Raw genomic sequence first — 9,396 nt, forward strand, 5'->3', positions numbered from 1 at the left:
ATAACCATTGATAACATTCATAACCATTCATAACCATTGATAACATTCATAACCATTCATAACCACTGATAACATTCAGAACCATTGATAACATTCATAACCATTCAGAACCACTGATAACATTCAGAACCATTCAGAACCACTGATAACATTCAGAACCATTCATAACCACTGATAACATTCATAACCATTCATAACCATTGATAACATTCATAACCATTGATAACATTCATAACCATTCATAACCATTGATAACATTCAGAACCATTCAGAACATTGATAACATTCATAACCATTCAGAACCACTGATAACATTCAGAACCATTCAGAACCACTGATAACATTCAGAACCATTCATAACCACTGATAACATTCATAACCATTCATAACATTGATAACATTCATAACCATTCATAACCACTGATAACATTCAGAACCATTCATAACATTGATAGCATTCAGAACATTGATAACATTCATAACCATTGATAACATTCAGAACCATTCATAACATTGATAACATTCATAACCATTCATAACCACTGATAACATTCAGAACCATTCATAACCATTGATAACATTCATAACCATTCATAACATTGATAACATTCAGAACCACTGATAACATTCAGAACCATTCAGAACCACTGATAACATTCAGAACCATTCATAACCATTGATACCATTTATAACCATTCATAACCATTCATAACCAATGATAACATTTATAACCATTCATAACCATTCATAACCATTCATAACCATTCATAACATTCAAAACCATTGATAACATTCAGAACATTGATAACATTCATAACCATTGATAACATTTATAACCATTCATAACCAACATTCAGAACCATTCATAACCATTGATAACATTCAAAACCATTGATAACATTCATAACATTCATAACATTCATAACCATTGATAACATTAACCATTCATAACCATTGATAACATTCAGAACCATTCATAACCATTGATAACATTCAGAACATTGATAACATTTATAACCATTCATAACCATTGATAACATTCAGAACATTGATAACATTTATAACCATTCATAACCATTGATAACATTCAGAACATTGATAACATTTATAACCATTCATAACCATTCATAACAATCAGAACCATTCATAACCATTGATAACATTCAAAACCATTGATAACATTCAGAACATTGATAACATTCATAACCATTGATAACATTCAGAACATTGATAACATTCATAACCACTGATAACATTGAACCATTCATAACATTGATAACATTCATAACCATTCATAACCATTCATAACCACTGATAACATTCATAACCATTCATAACATTGATAACATTCATAACCATTCATAACCACTGATAACATTCAGAACCATTCATAACATTGATAGCATTCAGAACATTGATAACATTCATAACCACTGATAACATTCAGAACCATTCATAACCATTGATAACCAATGATAACATTTCATAACCATTCATAACCATTCATAACCATTGATAACATTCAAAACCATTGATAACATTCAGAACATTGATAACATTCATAACCATTGAAACCATTCATAACCAATGATAACATTTATAACCATTCATAACCATTCATAACAATCAGAACCATTCATAACCATTGATAACATTCAAAACCATTGATAACATTCAGAACATTGATAACATTCATAACCATTGATAACATTCAGAACCATTCATAACCATTGATAACATTCAGAACATTGATAACATTCATAACCATTGATAACATTCAGAACATTGATAACATTTATAACCATTCATAACCATTGATAACATTCAGAACATTGATAACATTTATAACCATTCATAACCATTGATAACATTCAGAACATTGATAACATTTATAACCATTCATAACCATTGATAACATTCAAAACCATTGATAACATTCAGAACATTGATAACATTCATAACCATTGATAACATTCAGAACCATTCATAACCATTGATAACATTCATAACCATTCAGAACATTGATAACATTCAAAACCATTGATAACCATTGATAACATTCATAACCATTCATAACCATTGATAACATTCAGAACCATTGATAACCATTGATAACATTCATAACCATTCAGAACATTGATAACATTCAAAACCATTCATAACCATTGATAACATTCAGAACATTGATAACATTCAGAACCATTGATAACATTCATAACCATTGATAACATTCATAACCATTGATAACCATTGATAACATTCATAACCATTCAGAACATTGATAACATTCAAAACCATTGATAACCATTGATAACCATTGATAACATTCAAAACCATTCATAACCACTGATAACATTCATAACCATTCATAACCATTGATAACATTCAGAACATTGATAACATTCAGAACCATTGATAACATTCATAACCATTGATAACATTCATAACCATTCATAACCATTGATAACATTCAAAACCATTGATAACCATTGATAACATTCATAACCATGAACTTTAACATTCAAAACCATTGATAACCATTGATAACATTCATAACCATTCATAACCATTGATAACATTCAGAACCATTCATTCATGTATGCAGTTAGACCCTCAGTCACACCAGTTAGTGTTACCAGATCAGTATGATTGCTACCCAGAGAATACCATGCTTTAGTTCTATCACTATGGACTCCAATGAGGCTTCACTAAGGGTATTTTAGCCTGGGGCCCCAGGGACAGTTTAACCCCTTCCACTGGGCCTTGTTTTGTTATGTGTCTCAACAGCTTGTTAAAGGTCTCCCTTGTATAAGCACAGTGGAGCTAGTCTCTATTCATTCTCAGAGGATCACTTTGCCTATGTCATGATACCCACAAATACAGTTCTATTCAATCTGGAAGGCTGAACAGATTCCTCGTTAGAAGTTAAAAGCCGACATTGCAGTCTCTGCTAAAGTGGGAACATGTCCTTTTAAATGGAATTTCTGCTGTAAAGTTGAATTTCTGCCATGCTGATTGAATAGAACCCAGTAAGATCAGGTGGGGATAGTCATGTCTGTGTGGTGTCCGTATGTCCACAGTTATGTCCATTACATCTCAAAGGAAACACGTGATGTTAACATACACGTACTGTAGTTCAGGGGTGGGTTGAAGTAGGAGCATAAGGACAATAACACTTTTGATTGACCAGAATCACAGCTTTACACAGTGTTAACAATGACTTTAGACTGTGTTAACAATGACTTTAGACTGTGTTAACAATGACTTTAGACTGTGTTAACAATGACTTTAGACTGTGTTAACAATGACTTTACACTGTGTTAACAATGACTTTACACAGTGTCAACAATGACTTTACACAGTGTCAACAATGACTTTACACTGTGTTAACAATGACTTTACAATGTGTTAACAATGACTTTACACTGTGTTACCAATGACTTTACACTGTGTTAACAATGACTTTACACTGTGTTAACAATGACTTTACACTGTGTTAACAATGACTTTACACTGTGTTAACAATGACTTTACAATGTGTTAACAATGACTTTACACTGTGTTACCAATGACTTTACACTGTTTTACCAATGACTTTACACTGTGTTAACAATGACTTTACACTGTGTTAACAATGACTTTACACTGTGTTAACAATGACTTTACACTGTGTTAACAATGACTTTACACTGTGTTAACAATGACTTTACACTGTGTTAACAATGACTTTACACTGTGTTATCAATGACTTTACACTGTGTTAACAATGACTTTGCACAGTGTTAACAATGACTTTGCACAGTGTTAACAATGACTTTGCACTGTGTTAACAATGACTTTAGACTGTGTTAACAATGACTTTAGACTGTGTTAACAATGACTTTAGACTGTGTTAACAATGACTTTACACTGTGTTAACAATGACTTTACACAGTGTCAACAATGACTTTACACAGTGTCAACAATGACTTTACACTGTGTTAACAATGACTTTACAATGTGTTAACAATGACTTTACACTGTGTTACCAATGACTTTACACTGTGTTAACAATGACTTTACACTGTGTTAACAATGACTTTACACTGTGTTAACAATGACTTTACACTGTGTTAACAATGACTTTGCACAGTGTTAACAATTACTTTGCACAGTGTTAACAATGACTTTACACTGTGTTAACAATGACTTTAGACTGTGTTAACAATGACTTTAGACTGTGTTAACAATGACTTTAGACTGTGTTAACAATGACTTTACACTGTGTTAACAATGACTTTAGACTGTGTTAACAATGACTTTACACTGTGTTAACAATGACTTTACACTGTGTTAACAATGACTTTACACTGTGTTAACAATGACTTTAGACTGTGTTAACAATGACTTTAGACTGTGTTAACAATGACTTTACACTGTGTTAACAATGACTTTACACAGTGTTAACAATGACTTTACACTGTGTTAACAATGACTTTACACTGTGTTAACAATGACTTTACACTGTGTTAACAATGACTTTACACAGTGTTAACAATGACTTTACACAGTGTTAACAATGACTTTACACTGTGTTAACAATGACTTTACACAGTGTTAACAATGACTTTACACTGTGTTAACAATGACTTTACACTGTGTTAACAAGGACTTTACACTGTGTTAACAAGGACTTTACACAGTGTTAACAATGACTTTACACTGTGTTAACAATGACTTTACACTGTGTTAACAAGGACTTTACACAGTGTTAACGATGACTTTAGACTGTGTTAACAATGACTTTACACAGTGTTAACAATGACACATGACTACTCTTGTTGATGCTGCTCCATCTGACGACTTCATCACCACTGAACTCTTCAGTTTCCACCGACTTCCATTCGGGTTGCAGCAGGTATCTGAGGATGTCTTGAAAAGGACAGCGAACAAAATGTCAGACACCAAAAACATTGCTATCTGGTCATGCAGCAAAGCTTGCTGTCAAAATGTGTGTTTAACCAACCATAACCTTTTAATCAAGCCTACCTCTATCAACAGCCGTGTATCCCACAAACAACGCAAAGTGGTGTGGTAATTGAAAACAAGCTTTATCTTCAACCTCAAGGCTTAACCTTTACAGTTTATCCACCTTGCTACCATGGTAACAGACACAAGGCTGTAAACCAATCAAAGCAAGCAATGTCTGACTTTAGACATCCAAGTCTTGTGGGAGTTTATACAGTTCTCACTATAATCCTGTTGTAACAAAGGAAATGTAAGTGTTTTATCTCTCCTGTTGCACCTGACATTAGTTTGACTTTAGACATCCAAGTCTTGTGGGAGTTTATACAGTTCTCACTATAATCCTGTTGTAACAAAGGAAATGTAGGTGTTTTATCTCTCCTGTTGCACCAGACATTAGTTTGACTTTAGACATCCAAGTCTTGTGGGAGTTTATACAGTTCTCACTATAATCCTGTTGTAACAAAGGAAATGTAGGTGTTTTATCTCTCCTGTTGCACCAGACATTAGTTTGACTTTAGACATCCAAGTCTTGTGGGAGTTTATACAGTTCTCACTATAATCCTGTTGTAACAAAGGAAATGTAGGTGTTTTATCTCTCCTGTTGCACCAGACATTAGTTTGACTTTAGACATCCAAGTCTTGTGGGAGTTTATACAGTTCTCACTATAATCCTGTTGTAACAAAGGAAATGTAGGTGTTTTATCTCTCCTGTTGCACCAGACATTAGTTTGACTTTAGACATCCAAGTCTTGTGGGAGTTTATACAGTTCTCACTATAATCCTGTTGTAACAAAGGAAATGTAGGTGTTTTATCTCTCCTGTTGCACCAGACATTAGTTTGACTTTACACATCCAAGTCTTGTGGGAGTTTATACAGTTCTCACTATAATCCTGTTGTAACAAAGGAAATGTAGGTGTTTTATCTCTCCTGTTGCACCAGACATTAGTTTGACTTTAGACATCCAAGTCTTGTGGGAGTTTATACAGTTCTCACTATAATCCTGTTGTAACAAAGGAAATGTAGGTGTTTTATCTCTCCTGTTGCACCAGACATTAGTTTGACTTTAGACATCCAAGTCTTGTGGGAGTTTATACAGTTCTCACTATAATCCTGTTGTAACAAAGGAAATGTAGGTGTTTTATCTCTCCTGTTGCACCAGACATTAGTTTGACTTTAGACATCCAAGTCTTGTGGGAGTTTATACAGTTCTCACTATAATCCTGTTGTAACAAAGGAAATGTAGGTGTTTTATCTCTCCTGTTGCACCAGACATTAGTTTGACTTTAGACATCCAAGTCTTGTGGGAGTTTATACAGTTCTCACTATAATCCTGTTGTAACAAAGGAAATGTAGGTGTTTTATCTCTCCTGTTGCACCAGACATTAGTTTGACTTTAGACATCCAAGTCTTGTGGGAGTTTATACAGTTCTCACTATAATCCTGTTGTAACAAAGGAAATGTAGGTGTTTTATCTCTCCTGTTGCACCAGACATTAGTTTGACTTTAGACATCCAAGTCTTGTGGGAGTTTATACAGTTCTCACTATAATCCTGTTGTAACAAAGGAAATGTAGGTGTTTTATCTCTCCTGTTGCACCAGACATTAGTTTGACTTTAGACATCCAAGTCTTGTGGGAGTTTATACAGTTCTCACTATAATCCTGTTGTAACAAAGGAAATGTAGGTGTTTTATCTCTCCTGTTGCACCAGACATTAGTTTGACTTTAGACATCCAAGTCTTGTGGGAGTTTATACAGTTCTCACTATAATCCTGTTGTAACAAAGGAAATGTAGGTGTTTTATCTCTCCTGTTGCACCAGACATTAGTTTGACTTTAGACATCCAAGTCTTGTGGGAGTTTATACAGTTCTCACTATAATCCTGTTGTAACAAAGGAAATGTAGGTGTTTTATCTCTCCTGTTGCACCAGACATTAGTTTGACTTTAGACATCCAAGTCTTGTGGGAGTTTATACAGTTCTCACTATAATCCTGTTGTAACAAAGGAAATGTAGGTGTTTTATCTCTCCTGTTGCACCAGACATTAGTTTGACTTTAGACATCCAAGTCTTGTGGGAGTTTATACAGTTCTCACTATAATCCTGTTGTAACAAAGGAAATGTAGGTGTTTTATCTCTCCTGTTGCACCAGACATTAGTTTGACTTTAGACATCCAAGTCTTGTGGGAGTTTATACAGTTCTCACTATAATCCTGTTGTAACAAAGGAAATGTAGGTGTTTTATCTCTCCTGTTGCACCAGACATTAGTTTGACTTTAGACATCCAAGTCTTGTGGGAGTTTATACAGTTCTCACTATAATCCTGTTGTAACAAAGGAAATGTAGGTGTTTTATCTCTCCTGTTGCACCAGACATTAGTTTGACTTTAGACATCCAAGTCTTGTGGGAGTTTATACAGTTCTCACTATAATCCTGTTGTAACAAAGGAAATGTAGGTGTTTTATCTCTCCTGTTGCACCAGACATTAGTTTGACTTTAGACATCCAAGTCTTGTGGGAGTTTATACAGTTCTCACTATAATCCTGTTGTAACAAAGGAAATGTAGGTGTTTTATCTCTCCTGTTGCACCAGACATTAGTTTGACTTTAGACATCCAAGTCTTGTGGGAGTTTATACAGTTCTCACTATAATCCTGTTGTAACAAAGGAAATGTAGGTGTTTTATCTCTCCTGTTGCACCAGACATTAGTTTGACTTTAGACATCCAAGTCTTGTGGGAGTTTATACAGTTCTCACTATAATCCTGTTGTAACAAAGGAAATGTAGGTGTTTTATCTCTCCTGTTGCACCAGACATTAGTTTGACTTTAGACATCCAAGTCTTGTGGGAGTTTATACAGTTCTCACTATAATCCTGTTGTAACAAAGGAAATGTAGGTGTTTTATCTCTCCTGTTGCACCAGACATTAGTTTGACTTTACACATCCAAGTCTTGTGGGAGTTTATACAGTTCTCACTATAATCCTGTTGTAACAAAGGAAATGTAGGTGTTTTATCTCTCCTGTTGCACCAGACATTAGTTTGACTTTAGACATCCAAGTCTTGTGGGAGTTTATACAGTTCTCACTATAATCCTGTTGTAACAAAGGAAATGTAGGTGTTTTATCTCTCCTGTTGCACCAGACATTAGTTTGACTTTAGACATCCAAGTCTTGTGGGAGTTTATACAGTTCTCACTATAATCCTGTTGTAACAAAGGAAATGTAGGTGTTTTATCTCTCCTGTTGCACCAGACATTAGTTTGACTTTAGACATCCAAGTCTTGTGGGAGTTTATACAGTTCTCACTATAATCCTGTTGTAACAAAGGAAATGTAGGTGTTTTATCTCTCCTGTTGCACCAGACATTAGTTTGACTTTAGACATCCAAGTCTTGTGGGAGTTTATACAGTTCTCACTATAATCCTGTTGTAACAAAGGAAATGTAGGTGTTTTATCTCTCCTGTTGCACCAGACATTAGTTTGACTTTAGACATCCAAGTCTTGTGGGAGTTTATACAGTTCTCACTATAATCCTGTTGTAACAAAGGAAATGTAGGTGTTTTATCTCTCCTGTTGCACCAGACATTAGTTTGACTTTAGACATCCAAGTCTTGTGGGAGTTTATACAGTTCTCACTATAATCCTGTTGTAACAAAGGAAATGTAGGTGTTTTATCTCTCCTGTTGCACCAGACATTAGTTTGACTTTAGACATCCAAGTCTTGTGGGAGTTTATACAGTTCTCACTATAATCCTGTTGTAACAAAGGAAATGTAGGTGTTTTATCTCTCCTGTTGCACCAGACATTAGTTTGACTTTAGACATCCAAGTCTTGTGGGAGTTTATACAGTTCTCACTATAATCCTGTTGTAACAAAGGAAATGTAGGTGTTTTATCTCTCCTGTTGCACCAGACATTAGTTTGACTTTAGACATCCAAGTCTTGTGGGAGTTTATACAGTTCTCACTATAATCCTGTTGTAACAAAGGAAATGTAGGTGTTTTATCTCTCCTGTTGCACCAGACATTAGGTTGTTTGTTGGTGATTTCCTGTTGAAAGGTGTGGCTGATACAATCAACTACAGAACACATCTGGTTTCAAAATGCTACGTAAAGCTCGTGACAGGATCTGCTAACAATTAGAGGGATGCAGAGGAAAGAAAAGTGGATTTCATTGTCTATTGAGTGGAGACAAATGAATGCAGATTGTATTTGCCCTCGGGTGATTGCCAGGCTACACTGTTCACAGAAACTAATTTCATTAGAGAAGCTCCACAATGGCTCCGTTACTGGTTGTCTTTATCTCAGCCTGAGGGCATGGTGTCCCACTCTGAGGCTCTCTTGAATACGGATCAGTCACTGAGAACCGGACCAATGCCAGTCTCATTCTGAT

This window comes from Oncorhynchus gorbuscha, linkage group LG05, assembly GCF_021184085.1.
Source record: "Oncorhynchus gorbuscha isolate QuinsamMale2020 ecotype Even-year linkage group LG05, OgorEven_v1.0, whole genome shotgun sequence".
Classification (NCBI taxonomy): Eukaryota; Metazoa; Chordata; class Actinopteri; order Salmoniformes; family Salmonidae; genus Oncorhynchus; species Oncorhynchus gorbuscha.